General features: G+C 41.0%; 1 protein-coding gene across 1 annotated transcript in view; it reads left to right on the forward strand.

Annotated features, from left to right (window-relative positions):
* fam222aa (family with sequence similarity 222 member Aa) overlaps nt 1–23,364 on the forward strand; it is a 228,939-nt gene that overhangs the window by 192,855 nt on the left and 12,720 nt on the right. The window lies entirely within an intron of this gene.

Here is a 23,364-nt window from a genome sequence, read left to right on the forward strand (position 1 = left end):
TGCGTTTACTTTAAGCAAGGCACACACACATTGCATGGTGGCATGTTGACGTATGCAAATCTCCTATTTTTACATAAGGAATTATATGAACAACAAAAAATGCTTAATCAAACTATATATTTACAAAATTACTCAAATATTACCAAAATATTTAATACACACAGTTTGCCTGATGAAGGATCTTGGCCCGAAACATCAACTGTTTATTCTTCTCCATAGATGCTGCCTGACCTGCTGAGTTTTATACATCATCTTGTGTGTGTTGCTCTTAGTGATACATGGTGATTTTTTTTTTAAATGGCCAGAAAGAGTGACCTGCCTTTAATTTTACAATAATCCTTAAATTGCTGAATTTGTCCTTAATGAAAGTTAAATGATTGTCAGGAGTAATGTTGGCAATATTGGTAATTGGAAGGTCAGGTTTTGTAATCTTGCTTGAAATGCACTGCACTATATAAATGTACAGTGTAGGGATTAATATCACGCAAGTACATCATGACCACCAATCTATTCTCAAGAATCAATATAGCTGAGTGTGGTATGCTTTCAAAACCAATCGGGCGAGTTTTGTTTATCAAAAAACCACAACAGATTAAAATATCCTTGCCCATCACGTTACATTAAATTGTACAACTGCAGATTAAATTCAACTTAATTCCCCAACAGTAAAGTCTACAGATTTTCATTATTGCAGTAGTGAATGGCCTTTACCAACATTTCAGCAGTTAATCTAAACTTTGATAAAGATGCTTTTGATAAAGACATGAAGTTGTTCAACCTTCTACAAGTTGTACTGATGCATAATTTACAGTTGATTGCTGTTTAAATACATTCCTTTTTCAGCTACATGACCAACATTTGTCACAGGGCAGTTGTAATTCCTGTGTGGAGGTGTTCAGGCAGCTTCCTGTGTGAACATAAGGCGAAGGACATTCAGGGTGTTAGGGACTGAGTCAATCATTATCAATGTAGGAGTGGTGTTTTAGACCTGTAGATTTACACTGCATCGAATCAGGACCCTTGGCCCAGTTCTATGCCAACCATATCACGTCAATGAAATCATACCTGGAGTATTGTGTGCAGCTGTGCTCACTTAGATACAGAAAGGATGTCATTAAACTGGAAAGGATGCAGGAAATATCATGACGAGTTACCAGGTCTAGAGGACTTGTAGTAAGGAGAGGCTAGAGAAGCTGGAATGTCTTACACTGGAGCATAATAGGCTGATTGGTGACGTCTCAGAGGTGTATAAAATCATAGGGACTTGGATAAGGAGGATGGTCACAGTTGTTTGCCCAGGGTAGAAAAGTTTAAAACTTGCTGGATATAGATTTAAAGTGAGAGAGAAAGATTTAAAATGGATCTGAGGGACAACATTTTCCACCTCAAAGGTGGTGAAAGCTGTAGATACAGGTGCAATTGCAATGTTTTTTTAAATTAAATGGGTGAATGGGTTTAAAAAAGGGTTGAGGGATGTGTGCCAAAAGCAAACAAATGGGACAAGCTCAGGCAGACATTTTGGTGGGGATGGATGAGTTAGGCTGAAGTGCTGTATAACTTTGATTCCTATACCCCGTGAAACAGACTGTGACAATGCCCCACATAATGTCACCCTTAAGCCTCCTTCACTCCAGGGAAAACAATCCCAGCCAATAAAACCTCTTCTTGTCAAGCCCTCCAGTTCAGTCAACATTCCTGCACTCTCTAGCATAGTTACATCCTTTCTATGCCATTGTGACGAGAACTTATGCACAATAACTGATCTCCAGTTGAGCTGCTTGTCAATGGGAATGTGATGCCCAGGAAATTGATGGTGGGAGACCAAGGCATGGTGACTTTTTGTGAGATGGCTTCAAACAATTTATTACCAGTTGTTGACATTTTTTTTAGCAAGAATATCACTCACTATTTATTAGCCCATGTTTGGATGTTGTCTAAGTCTTGCTATTTACAGCCCCAGAAGATAGAACGGAGAACAATACAGCACAGAACAAGCCCTTTGGCTCACAGTGTTATACACCAAACAAAATGGTGTCTTCTGCTGTGCATGATCCACGTTCTTCATTCCCTGGAGTTTCAAGTGTTTATGTATAAACACCACTAGCATATCTACTTCTACCACCACACCTGTTACCTCTTTACAGGCTCCTCACTCTATCTGTATAGTTTTTTTTTAAATGACACCCCTTCTTCACTTAAATGCTTCTTTTCTGGTATTTGCCATTTCTACCCTGGGGGAAAAAGATCCTGGCTTGCTACCTCTTCATTCTATTGTTTTTTTAAAATCCTGAATTCCCCGCCATCTCAATTGAGGGAACTGAGTGAAAGAATTGATTAATATAGTCTATAAATGCTCACCGAAATAACAGCCAATTTCCTAGGTTGCTTCATTGATCCTTTTAGCTTAAATAGAATTCAAATACATCTGAATCTCTGGCCATTGAGTTTTTTTTCTGAGCGGCTGTCTTTATTTTTTTGGTAAATGATTGTGATGTGGATGGTTCTTTGAACCCAAGTAATATTTAATGATAAGACCATAAGACATAGGCCATTCAGCCCATTGAGTCTGCACCATTTAATCCCAGCTGATTTATTTTACCCCTCAACTTCTTCCTGTTGCTTTCTCCCTATGAACTTTGCCCTTGCTCTGTAAGTACTTGTCTCCCTCCAATTTAAATATAGCCTATGACTTCTACAAGTCTATGTTTTTTGCACTCTGGTAGAAGCCTGATAGAGTTCTTTGAGGAGGTGACCAGGCATATAGATGAGGGTAGTGCAGTGGATGCGATCTACATGGATTTTAGTAAGGCATTTGACAAGGTTCCACACGGTAGGCTTACTCAGAAAGTCAGAAGGCATGGGATCCAGGGAAGTTTGGCCAGGTGGATTCAGAATTGGCTTGCCTGCAGAAGGTAGAGGGTGGTGGTGGAGGGTGTACATTCAGATTGGAGGGTTGTGACTAGTGGTGTCCCACAAGGATCTGTACTGGGACCTCTACTTTTGGTGATTTTTATTAACGACCTGGATGTGGGGGTAGAAAGATGGGTTGGCAAGTTTGCAGACGACACAAAGGTTGGTGGTGTTGTAGATAGTGTAAAGGATTGTCAAAGATTGCAAAGAAACTTTGATAGAATGCAAAAGTGGACTGAGAAGTGGCAGATGGTGTTCAACCCGGAGAAGTGTGAGGTGGTACACTTTGGAAGGACAAACTCCAAGGCAGAGTACAAAGTAAATGACAGGATACTTGGTAGTGTGGAGGAGCAGAGGGATCTGGGGGTACATGTCCACAGATCCCTGAAGGTTGCCTCACAGTTAGATAGGGTAGTTAAGAAAGCTTATGGGGTGTTAGCTTTCATAAATCGAGGGATAGAGTTTAAGAGTTGCGACGTAATGATGCAGTTCTATAAAACTCTGGTTAGGCCACACTTAGAGTACTGTGTCCAGTTCTGGTCACCTCACTATAGGAAGGATGTGGAAGCATTGGAAAGGGTACAGAGGAGATTTACCAGGATGCTGCCTGGTTTAGAGAGTATGCATTGTTAGGAACCCCGTAACTGGGTTACTTACCAGCAAAGATAGAGGCGTCCGTTGGAGTCTGGTGATACTATTTTTAACAGTATTTATTAGTAAAAATGCACACAAATAATATCAATGCAAATATACAGATAATATACGTCATCCATACTAAACCTAAAAGTGCAGGTATAATAATAATCAATAAGAAATAAGCTCTATTGTTGTCTAGGGGATAATGAATTGTCCAATGGAAATCTAAAGTTCATTTCAGTTCATACAGGCTGCAGCCGTTGTTTGTTTGTCGCTGTGTTACAATTGTTGGAGAGAGAGAGAGAAATAGAAGAATAACTTGCCGACTTCCCTTGGTACGATCTTGATCCCTATCCGTCCTTTAGCTAGACCGTTCTGTGGAGGACTCACCACCCAGGCAAGGATGGACACACACACAAGTCCCACCGGTCTCATACATTTTTCCTGGTGTGTCTAAGGGGTGTTCCCCAGACCCAAATTTTATCCTCACTCACAGGGTCTCAGATGTAAATCAGGTTGGGATGATGCAATCCCTCAACCAGACCACTCTGGTTGTCCCCTGAGGGGTTTCAATGAATAGTACAGTACTCAATACACAATTCCTTCTCCAAGAGACAATAGCAGTAATCAGTGGTTCCGTTCCACTTTTGTTAGGGGACATTCCACCTTATTGTGTATTCTGCGTTGTCTATAACAACTGCCTTTGCTGTGATCCTGCATCTCTCTCTCTCTCTCTCTCATTTCCTGACATGCTGTGTATCTCTCTCATTTCCTGGGTCTCAGACCCGAAATAATAGCGATCTTGCGATCCTCAAAAAGGAGGAGGCAACTTTGCTCCCTTCATTCGTAACACCCCCATCCTTCTAAGGATTTTTACCACAGGTAAAAATTAACTACTACAGAGTCTTACAGAATTTCAGAATCTAACACAATACAAAGAGTCTTTTTTTTCACTACAGAATAATACAGTTATACATTCAATTCAGCATCTAAACAGTTATCGATTATATTGTCACTTCCTTTAACATCTTGTACCTTAATAAATTCCTGTAGCATCAGACTCCAATTTAATAACCACCCATTTTTTTATTCCTTTTCTTCAGCAAAACAAAACTAAAGAGTTGTGATCTTAGCTTACGTGTATATTACAAAAGTTTATGCAAATACTAATCTTTATTTTACTTTCAAACTTAACAGTCAATCTTCCATGGTGTTGTCTTTATTACTTATATGCTTGGTCAAAATCCCTTAAAACCGGATCCTGTTATTTAAAGTGGCATCCTGTCAACCCTCACCCCTTTTCCAGTTAACTCCCACGTGGTTAGCTTGCTTACCAGTGTGGAATAGGCTTTTGCATGCTCTTTTCATAGGAGTTATTTTATCAACAATGTTTTCCAAACTTAGCCCATTTTCTGAACTTCCACACAATTCTTTATTTTTAAGCAAGTCATTAGTTTTATCTTCAGGACCCTTCATTCTATTAGTTTTCAGTTTAATATCTGCAAGCGATCCCTCTTTGTCCAAACAACATTTCAAATTCTGCCTCTTCACAGCACACCCTTGAATAACATTAGCGCTTGGGTCACCTTTACATTCCAAATCAAACTGTAATTGATTCGCAGGCACCGTGGTAACAAGCCATTGTTTCTTCAGCCTGGTTACTGCTTCTGACACCAATCCAGACTTTAAATTCTCTTCATTCAATTTAGGAACTACACTTTTCCCTTCTCCTTCAATAATAATATCCACTTCACCACCTTTTATCTCCTCACTAACTTTTAACACACCTTCGAACACAAACAACTGGGAATTCTCACTTTCCACTAGTACCAAGGTTAGTACCTTTCTTCACTGAACCAAGTCCATCTGACCCACAAGGACTGCATTCCTTTTTAACTGAATCAGATACCTCAGACTTTTCCTGAGTTTCATTACTAGGTTCAGTACCACGTGCATCCACATCTTGAACACACACAAACGGGACATCTGCCTCTTCCAGGCTATCAATACCCATCCCCTTTTCAAATTCTAAGTTCCCCTGATCCTCCCAGTTACTCTCTGGGCAACTCCCTTCCGGAGTAAACTCAACCCTGCAGGCTAACCGAGCAGACTCCTTCAACATAACAGCATCCTTTTCATCTAGGACTGCCCTTATTTTATTATCGGGAACACATTTAAAATTTTCAACTTGTTATGAAGGTACCACAGCTCTGAGGGGCCAAAGGAGCGGGAGCAGCCCCCTCCTTCTGGAGAATCACAAGATCGCTACTAATTCTGGACTCGGAAGCGAGAGACAATGCAACGGTTTTGACCATTGTTCGTAGGGGCACCTGTGTCACATGCATGTCCCGGCTACGTGACAACTATCATGGGCATGAATACCCTCGAACAATGTGGGGGTGGAGATTGCATCACCCTACTCTGATGGACAGCCACAACTCGGCAGATAAAGATAAAAGGGGGCTGCAGGAGGCAGTACCCCCAGAGAGAGAGACGCTCCCGAAGAACTCGATCGCTCAACGCTCCCGAGAGAGCTGGAAGCCGCGCAACGCCACGTGCGCTCCTAACTCCTTTGGCCTCGGGAGTGGGTGGCTGAGGACACCGAGAAAGACATCGCACTAACAAAGGGGAAAACAACGCTCCCCTGATTTAACGGAGTGACTGCGTAAAGACCCGGGCAAGTTCTCTTTTCGTTTTCACCGACCCCTCTTAAACACGTGAAACCCAGCCAGAGAGCAAAAGTCTATAGACTTCTGAGTGACTTTTATATTTCCAACGGACAATATATTATCCTCTAGACACCAGTCGAGATTATTTCATAATGATGATTATTGCTATACCCGCGTTTTAGATTGAGTTTTACTGATATATACGATTTGAATGTTTGTATTAACCCTGCTTTTTGTGCTCCCCTTTTGAATAAAACGTTTGAAAATAGTGCCATCAGACTCCAACGGACCTCTCTATCTTTGCTGGTGAGTTATCCAGTTACGGGATACGTAACAAACTTCTTTAAACAGTGCTCTCAAGCCAGACAGATAATCCATGTCCAACCCTTGACCTTCTAACAGCCTTATCTGTTTCTCATTTTTACTCCGTGCCTCTATAAATTTCCTCCTGGCTAAGGGTAGGTCTACCTCCTCTCTTTCACCTCCCTATTCTCCGTTTTACCACCCTCTAACCCCTCTTGGTACAGGGGCGGTAAAAACGTCTCGGCCAAATCGATACTGGCCTGATTTAAACTGGTCTCTTTCTCAGCTGCCCTTTCCGACATGCTGCGAGTGATCGCGCATGCGGGTTAGATCTTGGAATCTAGGGGCGGGTCCTCAACACTTACAGGCTGGCTCGTCACCTTCATTGCTGACCAAACCTCACCACCAGCTAAATTGTTACCCAGAAGGATGTCCACGTCAGTTCTCAGAAATTCTGATTGCACTCGTATTTCAACTGCTCACAATTTATAATGATCCTATGCAAAGGCACAGCTTCTGTCCCTTTTCATATGCCTCTTGAAGCTACCTCTCCCGTCCCAGAACCAAAATCTAGTACCTTACTAAGAATCAATGACTGCTCAGCTCCAGTGTCTCTCCAGATCCGCACTGGAACTGGTGTTTCTCCCTCTTTCACAGACATGGTCCCTTCTGAAATAAATTTCTCACGCCCCTCTCGTATTCTATCTACCTGGGGCTCTCTCGTCGATTTATTGATCACAAATTCCTCAATCAGAATTAACTCCCTGAGACGCCGAAAATCTTCTTCCACCATTTCTGCTGCACACCAACGATCCAAGAGCACACCCTTCTCATAGGCAAACTCTGCATACGTCTGACTCCACACTTACTTTAAATTTGTGAACTTTTGTCTTTAGGCCTCAGGTACCAATTCGTAGGCCAGAAGAATGGCCTCTTTTACTTCCTCATAATTCTCATACTCCTCCTCCTCCACAGACAACGCCGCATATGCCCGTTGTGCCTTCCCTTTTAACACACTTTGTAACAACGCCACCCACTGATCTCTGGGCCACTTCTGACTCACTGCCACCTTTTCAAAATAGAAGAAATAACTATCAACATCCGTCTCTTCGAACGGAGGTACTAACCTAAACTCCCTACTAACATTAAATCTCTCCTCTCGGTCTGGCCCTTGAGCTCTTCGCTCTTGCCTTAACTTTTCCATGTCCATCTCATACTGCCTCTGTTTCTCCTTCTCCCTCTGGTTTTCAGCTCTTTCCTTCTCCTTTTCAGCTGCTTCCAGCTGTTTTAACCTAATTTCATGCTCCCTCTTCCTCTGTTCCGCGTCCACCCTCAATTTTTCCAACTCTAACTGAACCGTCCCACTAGCTGGTACCTTTTCAGGGATATTTTCCAATACCTCAGCCGAAAACACATTCTTCTCAATATAATACTGAGTTATGGCCCTCCGCATCTCCCACTTTTTCATTGACGACCTCACCTCTGCGAGATTTAGTCCTTTCGCAATATTTACCAAGTCCGACTTTGTGGCCCCCTCTAGCGCCTTCAAAGTCGGGTTTTGTGTAAATTCGTCTATGTCCATCTTTGCTGGTTTCCCGTCTGGTTACCCGCGCAACCAGATCCAATTCTGGACTTAAAAGCCTGATTTACTGGCCCTCCAATTTGGTATCAAATCTCGAGACGAGGCCCCAAGTTGGTACGAACCCCGTAACTGAGTTACTTACCAGCAAAGATAGAGGTGTCCGTTGGAGTCTGGTGATACTATTTTTAACAGTATTTATTAGTAAAAATGCACAAAAATAATATCAATGCAAATATACAGATAATATACGTCGTCAATACTAAACCTAAAAGTGCGGGTATAATAATAATAAGAAATAAGCTCTATCATTGTCTAGGGGATAATGAATTGTCCAATGGAAATCTAAAGTTCTTTTCAGTTCATACAGGCTGCAGCCATTGTTTGTTTGTCACTGTGTTGCAATTGTTGGAGAGAGAGAGAGAAATAGAAGAATAACTTGCCGACTTCCCTTGGTACGATCTTGATCTATATCCGTCCTTTAGCTAGACCATTCCGTGGAGGACTCACCACCCCAAGGGGACATTCCACCTTGTTGTGTATTCTACGTTGTCTATAACAACTGCCTTTGCTGTGATCCTGCGTCTCTCTCTCTCTTTCATTTCCTGACATGCTGTGTATCTCTCTCATTTCCTGGGTCTCAGACCCGAAATAATAGCAGTCTTGCGATTCTCAAAAAGGAGGAGGTGACTTTGCTTCCTTCATTCGTAACAGCATTATGATCAGAGATTAAGGGAACTAGGGCTTTACTCTTTGGAGAGAAGGAGGATGAGAGGAGACATGATAAAGGTGTACAAGATATTAAGAGGAATAGATAGAGTGGATAGCCAACGCCTCTTCCTCAGGGCACCACTGCTGAGTGCAAGAGGTCATGGTTTTAAGTTAAGGGGAGGGAAGTTCAAGGGGGATATTAGAGGAAGGTTTTTCACTCAGAGAGTGGTTGGTGCGTGGAATGCACTGCCTGAGTCATTGGTGGAGGCAGATACACTAGTGAAGTTTAAGAGACTACTAGACAAGTATATGGAGGAATTTAAGGTGGGGGTTATACTGGGAGGCAGTGTTTGAGGGTCGGCACAACATTGTGGGCTGAGCGGCCTGTAATGTGCTGTTCTATTCTATGTTCTATGTTCACTCCTTCACTTTTGTCCTTGTGTTCATTCATCTCCCACCCTGCCACTGGGATTGGGACATTACCTCAACTCTGGATTTCTTCACATTTCTCTCTCTCTCTTCTCTTTAATACCCATCCCACAGATGAAGATTCTGTTCATCTATCCTTGTGTCTTTTTGTTTAGTTCAGCCAAATTTTTAGGGCAGCATAGGAGCATAGTGATCTGTAATGGCAACTCTGAAAAAACAAAGGTGATAAAATTCAGATTTTTAGCATCTTTTTGTGCACTTCACCTATTCTTATAGTTCATTTTTGTCAAAGAATAGAACCTTATTGTTAAAGATTGACTGGCAGTCATAACTTATTGCAGCACAAATGTTGAAACAAAGATCTTTGTCCAGGCCTCCCAATCTCCTCTCACATGGCTCAATAACTGGGTTAGATTCCATCAGACCCTGGGGACTTATCTACCTTGATGGTCTTCAAGAGTCAAAACACCTCTTTCTCAATATCTATATTTCCCTTATCTCTCTGTTCAGCCCAAGCTCCCCACTGGCAATCCTTTCCTGGTTTACAAGTCAATAAAACATTTTAAAGTTATTATTTGTTTTCTGCCAGTATTTTATATGCACACTCTTTGCTTTTCATATTGCCTTTATTACTTTCCCTCTGAGCTTTCTGCAATCCAGTCTGTTTCTCACTTGTATTAATTACCTGGCATCTGTTCAATGCTTTATTGTGCGCTGTTTACTTCCATTCTTTGTGGCTTACCCATGGAACTCTGGCTTTGATTTCCCTAACCTTCCTCGTGGGAATATATCTAGACCAGATGAAACATCTTCATCTTAAAACTAACACGGTTATTCGTTACACCTGCCATAGTATTCACATTACATTAAAACATGTCCTTCTACAGTTCTTTATTTTTACCTTTGGTTTGTCTGTAGCCTTTTTAACTATTCTAAGCTTATTGCTGTTTCTTAGATGTTGCTCCAGAACCAAGTAACCAATGCTGCCCCTCTCACTGGGCCAGAAACTGATCAGAAAAGTTCTCTTAAAAACATTTCCGAAACTCCTTCCTCTTTCTTATTGTTATATCTATTGGGGACTCCATTCATATAATAGAAGTCACCTATTCAAGTCACTGTTCTTCAGCTTTTTCACATTCCTTTCTGCTGGTTTATTCCTCAATATAATTCCCACTAGTCGGCAATCTAAAAAATATTTCTACGTAATTACATCTCTATAGTTTTTAAACTCTAAACAATCATTGATTTTTCCAAGGCATTGTGTCTCCTCAGCAGTGCAGTGTTTTCCTTGGTCAGTACTGTGTTACCCCAGTCTTCATTTCCATGCATTTTGCCAACAGTATATATCTGGTAATATTTATAATTTGTTCTGCTTTTTTAGAGCCACATCTATTACTACAGAATGTCTTAATCCCATGTTATTTACAACATCTACAGTTTTGCATATATGCACATGCAATGTAAACCTATCTTAAAACTACTTCCAGTTTCTCTGCACCATTATGTGTGTAAAACTTATTCCCATGTTGTATATATCTCCCAGTTCTTTTACTCCTATTATCCTGTTCACTTGTCCCTTCCTGTGCCCATTCCCCATACAAAACTGCCCCATAACATGTGAATCTTCCCATGATTGGTCAGGACGTGAAAGGATACGGGGAGAAGGCTGAGAGGGAAAATGGATCAGCCACAATGAAATGACAGAGCAGAATCAATGAGCTAATTCTGCTCTTATAATCTTATGGTTTTATGAATACTAAACTCAGCTTGTGTAGAGGTGCAATCTGTCCAGCTTGTGCATGCACCACCGTGTCCCACAGCCCCAGTGATATAAAAGTTGCTCCCCCACAGACTGGTCACAGATTTATGCTGTCCTCCTATTTCTGTATTCACCGGTACAATGCAGCACGGTAATTTGGAGATGATCATACATGAGTTTCTACTTCGTTACATTCCTAAATCCTGAAAAGTTGCTTGCACATCCCTCTCAACCCAATGTTATTTATCCCATTGTGGATCATCACCTTTTGCGAAGCACTCTCCCCATCCAAAATTTAATTCAGCAACTCAGTATTATCCTTAACCCTGAAGGCAAGGTTCAGGATGGCATTATTCTATCTTAGAATCAAGCCAGTGAGCACAGAAATGCCTGTCTTCTGTCAATACTATCAAAACACCTCCAACTATTGCTCTCTTGACCTCTTCTTTCCCTGTTTAATTGAGTCACCTGTGCTGCTATGATTTTGAAGGTCTCTTAGACTGATAAATAATTTATTGATTCCAAAGGAAATTACGATGTCACAGTAGGATAAATTCCTTAGGAGGAGCTTCTTCCCTTAAATATTGTTTAAAGAACAAGGATACTCTCAAATATTTCCCAAATTACCTTTCTACTCATCCATATCCGTTTGGTAGTAACCCATTCTTCCCTGATTGAAAGGCTTATGAGTGTTTGATGGCTCTGGACCTGTACTCACTGGAATTCAGAAGAATGAAAGGGGATCTCATTGAAATCTATCAAATGTTGAACAGCCTTGATAGAGTGGATGTGGAGAGGATGTTTCCTATGGTGGAAAGTCTAGGTCCAGAGGGCACAGCCTCAGAATAGAGGCACATCCATTTAGAATGGAGGGGAAGAGCCGTTTCTTTAGCCAGAGTGGTGAATCTGTGAGATTTGTTGCCACGGGCAGCTGTGGAGGCCAAGTCATTGGATATATTTAAGACTGGTTTATGAATTCATGATTAGTCAGGGCATGAAGGGATATGGGGAGAAGGCAGGAGAATTAGGGCTGAGAGGGAGGATCAATCAGCCAAGATGAAATGGCAGAGCAGACCTGATGGTCCAAATGGCCTAATTCTGCTCCTATATGGTCAGAGCACAGAATATTGATTACATGAGTGAAAGGTGTGTCCCTGTCAAATTATTAAACCAAGAAGATAAATGCACTGAACCCATGAACGTACCTCATTGCTTTTTTTGTTTTTATTTGAATTTTAACTATTTAATATACATACTGTAATTCAGTTTTTTTTCTATATTATGTATTGCATTGCACTGCTGCTACAAAGTTAACAAATTTCATGACATGCACCAGTGATATTAAACCTGATTCTGATTCTGAAGAGCATGATTTATTTCTATTAAATTATCTATACTAAAGAAACCTTTTAAATTCCCATATTCTGTATTTAAGCCTTATGCTTTTTAAAATTGCGCATCTTTCAACTATTCTGCATTTGACATTGTTTGGTAGTGTTGCTGAAACAGAGAAAAATACTGGAATATCTTTGGTTGCAAATAATTCTGTGATTATTGTCTGAGCTTGACTTAGGGCCTGATCTTGCATGGTCATGGGGTTTAATTTCCTGTTAGTTTTAAACATCCAATTTGCTCTGGATGTGTGTATGTTGGAAAATGTATTCACTTTTTGCAGTTAATGACCCTTTGAATACTTGGAATGAACCCAGAATGAGAAAGTAATGAATTCAATAAATGCATTTTACAGCATTTTTACCATAAAGCAGATATCCAAACGGCAGTTATTTGGGATTTTCCATTTATTTTATTTTGCCAGCATGCCCGGTTGACAGAATTGTTATTGTAGCACCACTTTAATTTTATTTTTGAGGTGCATTTTGCTCATGTGTAAAATTCCATCAAACTGACATTCCTTTGTTTCATTGAGACTCATGGTGATTTATTGTCTGAGTTAAGAACATGTTTCTCATTGAGGAATAGTCTAGAAGCAATGTTAAGCATCCGTGAAATTGCCCTGATATTCTGTCTCCAACAGGGTTACAGGAAACCTCCACACTTGAATCAGATGATGTTACTATTCTCCATATCACATTCAACCCTGTCTACAGTTATTTTTAGCTATGTTCTTGTTCTCTGACCACAAATCATTTGATAATAAAGGCAACAAACTACATTATCTTAGATCTCTAGAAGTGGCACTTTATTGTTAATTTGTTCCTGAAATACACAATGTTCAACATTTATTTATTATCAAAAAAACCCAGAGTTTCATTTTCTTGTGGGCATACTCAATAAATCCGTAATAGAATAATAACCATAAAAGCATCGATGAAAGACCGCACCAACTTGGACATTAACCAGTGTGCAAAAGACAGCAATCTGTGCAAATATAAAGAGAAAGAAATAATAATAATATATAAATAAGCAATCAATATCGAGAACGTGAGATGAAGAGTCCTTGAAAGTGAGTCCACAGGTTGTGGAACAGTTCAATGATGGGGCAGCTGAAGTTATGCCCTAGTTGAGGATAGAAGTAAATACTGCATATTATAATCAAATTAATGTCATATGAGTTCATGGCTGGACTTGGAATGAATTATGGCCATCACAGCTAGAAACTGTTGGTAATAGCTGCACATGAAATCATATATTTGTTTGGTTAAGAGCCTGATAGTTGAACCTGATGGCATGAGTCCAGAGGCTCCTGTACCCCCTTCCTAGTGGCAGCAGCAAGAAGAGAGCATGTCCTTAATGTTGGGGGTCCTTGATGATGGATGCTGCTTTCCTGCAACAACACTTCAAGTAGATGCACTCAATGGTAGGGAGGGCTTTACCCACAATGGACTGGACCATATCCACTACTTTCTGTAGGATTTTCCATTCAAGGGCAATGGTGTTTCCATATCAGTCTGTGATGTAGCCAGTCAATATACCATAAATTCTGGACTATAAGCCGCTACTTTTTTCCCACGCTTTGAACACTGCGGCAACACTGCAGCCTATACTACGGTGCGGCTAATGCATGTTTTTTTTCATGCCAACAAAAACATTTTGCCTCGTAACAGTAGACCAATAAAATTGATGAGTAGTTCACAGAGGTCCAATGAAATTGTACGATAAATCAAGCGCACTTTCACAATTAAATTATTGTAAATCAGTCATTTGTACTCACCCTCATCAACATGGAAAACACTCGAAGAAAAGCATATGATGCAGCTTTTAAGTTAAAGGCGATCAATCTGGCGGTTGAAGAAGGAAATTGAGCTGCTGCACATAATCTTGGCATAAATGAATCGATGGTGAGACGGTGGAGACGCCAGCGTGAAGAACTGAGTCAATGCAAAAAGACGACAAAAGCTTTCAGAGGTAATCATAGCAGATGGCCCGAACTTGAAAACTTTCTTGAAGACTGGGTTAACACACAGAGAGCAGGCACGATTCCACCGTGCAGATCAGACTGAAGGCTAAAGCAATCGCCACCAAAATGAAAATCGAAGATTTTAGAGGTGGGCCATCGTGGTGTTTTAGATTTATGAGACGAAAAGGCCTGTCCGTCAGGGTACGCACGACTCTGTGTCAGCAGCTCCCTCCCGACCACCCACGAGGAAAAACTTGCTAACTTCCGCACATTCACTCAAACAAAGATAGCGGAGAATTCCATCGGGCCAGATGATATCATAAATATGGATGAAGTACCTTTGACGTTTGACCTGCCTCTCACTCGGACTGTTAATAAAAAAGGTGACTCGTCCATCACACTGAAAACAAGTAGCCATGAGAGAACGCATTTTACTTGTGTTCTGAGCTGCACAGCATCCGGACTAAAGCTTCCACCGATGGTGATTTTTAAGCGGCTGACAATGAAAGTTCAGTGAAAGCATACAAACTCAATTCTAGCTGTGATTCCTGGGGGCATCACGAAGTATTTGCAGCCACTGGACATCAGCGTGAACCGCGCATTTAAAGTGGCGCTGCGCGTTGAGTGGGAGGCTTGGATGACGAGCAGCGAGAAATCCTTTAACAAAACAGGATGCATGCAAAGAGCATCTTTAACTCAAGTCTGCCAGTGGATCCTAAATGCGTGGAGCCGTGTCACAACATCCATCATCACCAACGGGTTTCGAAAGGCTGGACTGCTGCGTGATGAAGAGGACCGCGTGCGCTCAAGTGAAAGCGACAACGAAGAGACTGAAGTGAGTGACGAGATCCTGAGGTTGTTCGATTCGGACACTGAAGGACTTTGGTGGTTTTAGTGCGCAGGAGGAAGATGAAGAAGGCGATCAATAACTTTTCCTGGTAGGCTGCAGTATATATATTTTTTTTACCAGTCGTTAGGAGATATTGGAATGTTGTTCGTGCACTGTTCAGTAAAAAAGTATACGCAACGTAATTTGTGTGTTACCGATACATATGTATATTTAAAAGTAGCTGTGTTAGAGGCACTGTTCGAAAAAAAGCATTGCAATATGTATTTGTTTATGTTACCATACGGATTTAATTAAAAGTTAAAAAATCCTCACGTGTAATATCTTTCTGTGTAAATATCTCATATTACAACGTGGGACACCTGCGGCTTAAAATCCGGTACAAGTACAAAATTGATTTTCTTTCTAAAATTAGAGCGTGCGGCTTTTAATCAGGTGCGCTCTGTAGTCCGGAATCTACGGTACTCTCCACTACAAACCTTTGGAAATTTGGCAAAGTTTTAGGTGTCATGTCAAATTGGGTAACTGATCTCTCCTTTCCTCACCCCACCAGACCACCACAACTACACCCCCCCCCCCCACCACCACCAGATGCCCTATCAGTTAATCCAATGATATAAGGCAAACAAAAATGATTTCATTAGAAACTATTACCTACAGTTTCAAGCTTTGGTGGCCATAATTCATTTCAAGTCCAGCCATGAATTGAGTGATAGTCATTAATTTGATTATAATATACGGTATTTATCTCCATACTCAACTGGTGAATACTTAGCAATTACTTTAAATTTTCTAAAGGTACTGTTGGATATGTTGCACATTGTTCAAAGCCTTATTTTTTATGAAAATGTTTATTTTTACAGTTTCTTATTGTGTAACATCCCTTGCAGAGAAGGATTTTCTATGCTAATACAAAGTTTAAAGGAGATTTTAGGTGAACATTTTAAGCACATGAGTAAATTCTGTAAACAAAATATTCCTTTTACTCTTTCTTCATGAGACAGTAGCTATCCGTTGGATGCTGCTTGTTGGAGGTTTGTCATTGGTATCATTTTGCTTTCTTTTTCAGGTGTGGAGCAATTATTCCCTTTGGTTGAGCTGATGATAATAACTATTCCAGTTTTCATGCAGTGTGAAACCTTGTTTTTCATCTTGTGTGCCAGTTTAGTAGGTAATGAGTAAGCAGGATCAAGGAAATAAAAAATATTATATAATTAAATTTTAAAGAAACACCAAGAATCTATTTTATCACTTGTTGCCGTACTTCAGTGTAACAAGACTTTACCAACAAGAAATGAACATTATTGCAACAGCTACAGCACATATATGTATTTTTTACCATATTATTAACTGGTGCCCGAAAGAAACATCAGCGTGCACATCCATCAGATGGTAATGAGGTTTGTTATGTAGTCATTTTTCTTTGCTATTCAGAAATCTAATTGACTTCATCAGATTTCTCAAATCGGTACTTTTTAGCTAAAGGCCAACATAATGGAGAACACATCTCAAGTACTGATGTGGTTTGTTTGTTACAAAAATGTCTGCAAAGTCCCTTCCACAGTTCTAAAGCTAGAAATCTTGAAATTAAGTGAAGTTAAAATCCTTAGTCACAGGTGACCTTCAGGTTGTTAAGGAAAGTGAAGCAGTGATAGACATGAGCTACAGGTAGGTAGTCACCATAAGGCTACATGAGACAGATAAATGTGTGACTGTCAGGAGAGGGAAGTTAGAATATCAGCTGGTGGAGAGCACCCCTGTGGCCAACCCCCTCAACAATAATACTCCATTTTGAGGGGTACGACCTACCTGGGGTAAACAATAGCAGCCATGCCTCTGGCACTGAGTCTTATACTGTGGCTCAGAAGGTTGGGGGACTGAAGAGGATGGCAGCAGTAATAGGGGACTCTATGGCCAGGGGGACAGATAGGCAATTCTGTGGACCTGAAAAGGAAACAGGATGGTAGTTTGCCTTCCAAGGGCCAGGGTCTGCAATGTTTTTGAACACATCCACAATATCCTGAAAAGGGAGGATGAGCAGCCAGAAGTCGTGGTACATTTTGGTTCCAATGGCATGGGTAGAAAAAGACCCTGGGAAAAAAGAATACAGGTAGTTGGGCAGGACAGTGAGAAGCAGGACCTCAAGGCTAGTAATCTCAGGACTACGGCCTGTGCCACACAACAGTGAGGATAAGAATAGAATGAGGTGGCAGTATGGCCGAAGAATTGGAGCAGGGGACAGGGATTCAGATTTCTAGATAATTGGGACCTCTTCTGGGGCAGGTGTGTCCTGAACAAACAGGACGGGTTGCACTTGAATCTGAGGGGAACCAATGTTCTTGCGATAGAAGCAGACAAAATTCAGAAAGGGAGAAGAATGCAGGACTGAATTTAAATGCATGTAGCATTTGGAATAAGGTGCATAAGCTCATGGCACAATTACAGATTGGTCAGTCTGACATCGTGGGCATCACTGAGTCATGGCTGAAAGAAAGCCATTGTCGGGAGCTTAACATCAAAGGGTATACTTTGTTTTGAGAGGACAAGCAGGTGGTGGTGTCGCTCTGTTGGTAATAGATGGAAGTACACCTTTTAGAAAGGGTCAGAGAATGTTGAATCCTTGTGGGTGGAGTTAAGAAACTGCAAGGGTTAAAAAATCATTATGGGAATCACATCAGCCTCCAAATAGTAGCCAAGATGTGGGGTTGAGAGTGCAAAGGGAGCTGGAAAAGGCATGTAATAAGGGTAATAACACAATTGTAATAGGGACTTCAATTTGCAAGGGGATTGGGAAGATCAGGTTGGTGTTGGATCGCAAGAGAGGGAATTTGTTGAATGCCTACAAGATGGCTTTTTGAAGCAGCTTGTGCTTGAGCCGACTTGGGGAAAGGTTATCTTAGACTGGGTGTTGTGTAATAACACAAATCTTATTAGGGAGCTTATTGTAAAGGAACCATTAGGATGCAGTGATCATAATACAATTCAATTCATTCTGCAATTTGAGAGGGAGAAGCATAAGTTGCATTAGTATCACAGTGGAATAAAGGGAATTACAGAGGCTTGAGAGAGGAGCTTGCCTGGGTGGATTGGAGGAGGATGCTGGCAGGGATGACAGCACAGCAGGGGTGGCTGAAGTTTCTGGGAATAGTTCACAAGATTCAGGATAGATATGTCCCACAGAAGGAGTAGCAGGGCTAGGCAACTGTATCTGACAAGGGAAGTTAAAGACTGCATAAAAGCCAAGGAAAGGGCATATAGGTAGCAAAGGTGAGTGGGAATTTGGATGATTGTTGGATCTTAAAAGCTTCCCAAAAGGCAACTAATAAAGCTGTAAGAAGGGAAAAGATTAAATATGAAGGCAAACTAGCCAATAATATAAAGCAGGACACTAAAAGTCTTTTCAGTTGTACAGAGTAAAGAGGAGGTGAGAGTTGCTGTTGGACCAATGGAAAATGATGCTGGTGAGGTAGTAATAGGGGACAAAGAAATGGCGGATGAATTTAATGGGTACATCTGTCTTCACTGTGGAAGACAGCAGCAGTGTGCCAGAGGTCCATGAGTCAGTAAGCAGGAATGAGTGCCATTGCTATTATAATGGAAAAAGTGCTAGGCACACTCAAAGGTCTTAAGGTAAATAAGTCACCTGGACCAGATGGTCTACATCCCAGTGTCCTGAAGGAGGTTGCTGAAGAGATAACTGATGCATTGATTATGATCTTTCAAGAATCACTTGATTCTGGCATGGTCCCGGAGGGCAGGAAGATTGGAAAAGTCACTCCACTCCTTAAGCAGCGAGGAAGGCAAAAGAAAGGAAGTCACAGGCCAGTTAGCCTAACCTCAGTGGCTGGGAAAGTGTTGGAGTTTATTATGAAGGATGAGGTTTTGGGGTACTTGGAGACTCATGAGAAAATAAGTTGAAGTCAGCATGGTTTCTATAAAGGGAAATCTTGCCTGACAGATTAGTTAGAGTTCTTCGAGGAAGTAATAAGCAGGGTGGACAAAAGAGAAGCAATGATGTCATTTATGTACTTAGATTTTCAGAAGGCATTTGATAAGGTGCCACACATGAGGTAGCTTAACAAGGTAAAATCCTATAGTGTTATAGGAAAGATAGGCATGGATTGAGGAACGGCTGACAGGCAGGAGACAGTGAGTGAGAATAAAGGGGGCCTTTTCTGGTTGGCTGCCAATGACTAGCGGTGTTCCTCAGGGGTCACTAGTGGACCACTACTTTTCACATTGTCTGTCGATAATTTTGATAACAGAATTGATGACTTTGTGGCAAAGTTTGCAAATGATACAAAGCTAGGTGGAGGGGTAGGTAGTGTTGAGGAAGCAGTGTGATTGCAGCAGGACTTAGACAAATTGGAAGAATGGGCAAAAAATGGCAGATGGAATACAGTGTTGGGAAACGTACGATAATGCATTTTAGTAAAAGGAACAATAATGTGGACTATCATCTAAATGGGGAGAAGTTCAAACATCAGAGGTGCAGAGGAATTGCGGAATCCCCATGCAAGGCTCCCAGAAGGTTAATTTACAGGTTGAGTCTGTGATAAAGAAGGCAAATGCGTTGTTGGCATTTCTTTCAGGGGGAATGGAATGTAAAAGAAGAGAAATAATGGTGAGGCTTCATAAGACACTAATCAGTCCGCACTTAGTGATGTCAATAATTTTGGGCCCCATAGCTCAAAAAGGATGTGTTGACATTGGGGAGAGTCCAGAGGAGATTCAGAAGGATGATTCTGGGAATGAAGGGACTAACATAGGAGCGTTTGACAGCTTTGGACCTGTACTCACTGGAATTTAGAAGAATGTGATGCCATCTCATTGAAGCCTACTGAATGTTGAAAGGACTAAATAGAGTGGATATGGAGAGGATGTTTCCTCTGGTGGGCTATCCAGAACTAGAGAGCACAGCCTCAAATTTGAGGGGCAGGGCATCAAAGGATATGGTGAGAAGGCAGGCATATGGGTTTGAGTGGGATCCGGGATTAGCCATGATGGAATGGCGGAGCAGACTCGATTGGCCTAATTCTGCTCCTATGTCTTATTGTCTGATAACATTTAGTGGAAGTCATAGCCGATCCAAGAGGTAGTGCACACTGATTAAATGTGCAGAAGGTGTGAATTCTGCTGCTACAAATGTTGCAGATGTCTTGTTTTTATTGGTTACCTCTACCAGGAGAAGAACAAAGATTATGATATGTATAGTTTATGATATTCACTTAGGCACAGGTTTTCTGGTACCGACTGTCAATTAATAAATATTGCTAATTAGCTAAATAGGACCTTCAAAAATGCATTGTTTCCTGATGTAATTTGTAAAGTCTGACATCCCTCTGCAGGACTCTTGGTAATCTGACAGTTAATTTAGGTCTAGCTCTAGTTGTCTGGGACACAAAAAATATTTAGCCAGGTTTGATTCATTAATAGAACATGTAAATAAATCATAGGAGCTAGGATTTTACCTGTTTGTACCTCCCCCCCCACCCCACCTCAGTCCATTAGCCCAAAGAGTAAGCTTCGTCGCTGCAGAAGGACATTGGAGCATTGTAGGAGCCATGTGTCTGTTGTTTTGTCTGTATTGTATTTTGTGTTGCCCGTTTATTATGGGTAGTTAGTCACAAGGGTTGAGGCGTGGTAGAAGTGAAGACTTTAGTTGTGTATTCATGCTTTGTCTTTAGTTCAGTTTTAGCCCGGTTGAGTTAGAGGCAGCTGGGGATGATATTTTTTGTTGATCATTTAAAATGGCTTAAGTACATTTAAATACGCTGACTGTTAATTTCATTATATCGCTAGTTTTATTTTCATTAGTTTTTATCAGTACAAGATTGTTCTGTTAGCTTCTTAATAAAAGATTAAATGTATCCTTCAACTTTGGAATTTTGTTATTGGATGGATAGCGTGTCATACAGTATCACCCCATGTACGTAGTCTCTAAGCGGTTTTAGTATGCTTTCAAGTGACCACTGAGTTGTTTAATTTTAACTAGTTAACTTCACTAGTATCCTTATTGAAACAGAGGAATCCACGAGCCTTCTGATGGCTTCAAGTTCTGTGCTTTCTATGATTTTACCCTCGTACATCTATGTTGACTTCTGAATTACTTCGCTCATTATTGAACGTGATGTATTTTTACAAGTAGGAGATGTAAAGAAATGATGCTTGCTAAAATAGGGGAGAATAAATGCAAGTTTCTGGTACATTTATCCAAAATAACAACAAAATTTGGTAACCTAAAACTGATGTAGATGTTGAATCAACAACTTTGTTTTACAGAGTCACAGAAAAATACAACACAAAACCATTTAAACTACCTACTCCCATTGTCCAGCACGGCGACCATAGCCCTCCAAGTCCCTACTATCCATGTACCTTAAACGTGGAAATCGAACTCGCATGCACCACTTGTGCTGCCAGCTCATTCGACACTCTCACAGCCTTCTGAGTGAAGATGTTTTGCCTCATGTTGCCCTTAAACTTTTCACCCTTAACCCGTGACCTGTGGTTGTAGTTCCATCCAACCACGGTGCAAAAAGCCTGCTTGTATTTACCCTACCTAAACCTCTCATAATTTTGTATACCTCTATCAAATCTCCTCTCAATCTTCTACATTCTAGGGAATGAATTCTAAACCTATTCAATCTTTGCTTGTAACTCGGGTCCACCAGATCTAGCAAGATTGTTGGAATTCTTCTCTGCACTCTTTCAACCTTGCTTATATCTTTCCTGTTAGTAGGTGACCAAAACTGCACACAGTACTCCAAATTAGGCCTCTCAATGTCTTATAGAACTTCAATATAACATCCCATCTCCTGTACTCATTACGTTGATTTATAAAAGCCAATATACCAAAAGCTTTCTTTACAGCCCTTTCTACCTGTGACACCACTTTCAATGAATTATATACCTGTATTCCCAGATTCCTTTGTTTGGCCACATTTTTCAGTGCCCTGCTATTTGCTGTATAAGACTTACCCTGACTGGTCCTACCAAAGCACAAAATCTCACATTTGTCTGCATTAAATTCCATCTGCCATTTTTCAGCCCATTTTTCCCACTGCAAGCCATGGTAGCCTTCCTCATTGTCCATTATACCCCCAATCTTGGAGTCATCCACAAACTTGCTGATCCAGTTAACCACATTATCATCCAGATCATTGATTATAGATGTTAAACAACAAAGGACCCAGCACCAACCTCTGCGACACCCCACTATTCACAAAGCCAATACCTAATCTAATTTACTACCTCACCCTGAATGCCGAGCAACTGAACCTTGACCAATCTCCCATGCGGGACTTTGTCAAATGCCTTACTAAAGTCCATGTAGGCAACATCCACTGTCTTGTATTCATCCACTTTCCTGCTAACTTCCTCAACAAAACTCTGTAAGATTGCTGACTATCCTTAATCAGTCCATGTCTATCCAAATATTTATATATCTGGTCCTTAGAACACCTTCCTATAACTTTTCCACAACTGATGTCAGACTCACCAGCCCATAATTTCCTGGTTTATGTTTAGAGCCTTTTTTTAAACAAAAAAAAAGAACAAAATTGGCTATTCTCCAATCCTCTGGTACCTCTCCTGAATTTAAGGATGTTTCAAATATCTCTGCTAGGGTCCCAGCAATTTCTGCACTTGCCTCCCATACAGTCTGAAGGAACACTTTGTTGGGCCCTGGGGATTCATCCTCCTGGTTTTGCCTCAGGGTAGCAAGCGCCAGCTCTGTAATCTGTACCAGGCCCACGAGGTTGATGTCGCTTTGCCTCACTTCTATAGACTCTAAATCCATCTCCCGAATAAATACAGATGCAAAGGGTGCGTTTAAGATCTTCCCCGTGTGTTTTGGCTCCACACATGGTTTACCATTCTGGTCTTCCAGAGGACCAATTTTGTCCCTTCGAATCCTTTTGCTCTAAAAGTATTTGCTTCACCTTGCCTGCTAGAGCAACTTCATGCCTTCTTTTCGCCTTCCTGATTTCTTTCTTCAAGTGTTCTTGTATTTCTTGTACTCCATAGGCACCTTATTTGTTCCTACTTGCCTATACCTGCTCTACACCTTTTTTCTTCACTTCATGAGGGCCTCAATATCTTTTGAAAACCAAGGTTCCCTGTACTTCCTATCTTTACCTTTTATTCTGACAGACACATATA

This window comes from Hypanus sabinus, chromosome 13, assembly GCF_030144855.1.
Source record: "Hypanus sabinus isolate sHypSab1 chromosome 13, sHypSab1.hap1, whole genome shotgun sequence".
In the NCBI taxonomy this organism is placed as follows: Eukaryota; Metazoa; Chordata; class Chondrichthyes; order Myliobatiformes; family Dasyatidae; genus Hypanus; species Hypanus sabinus.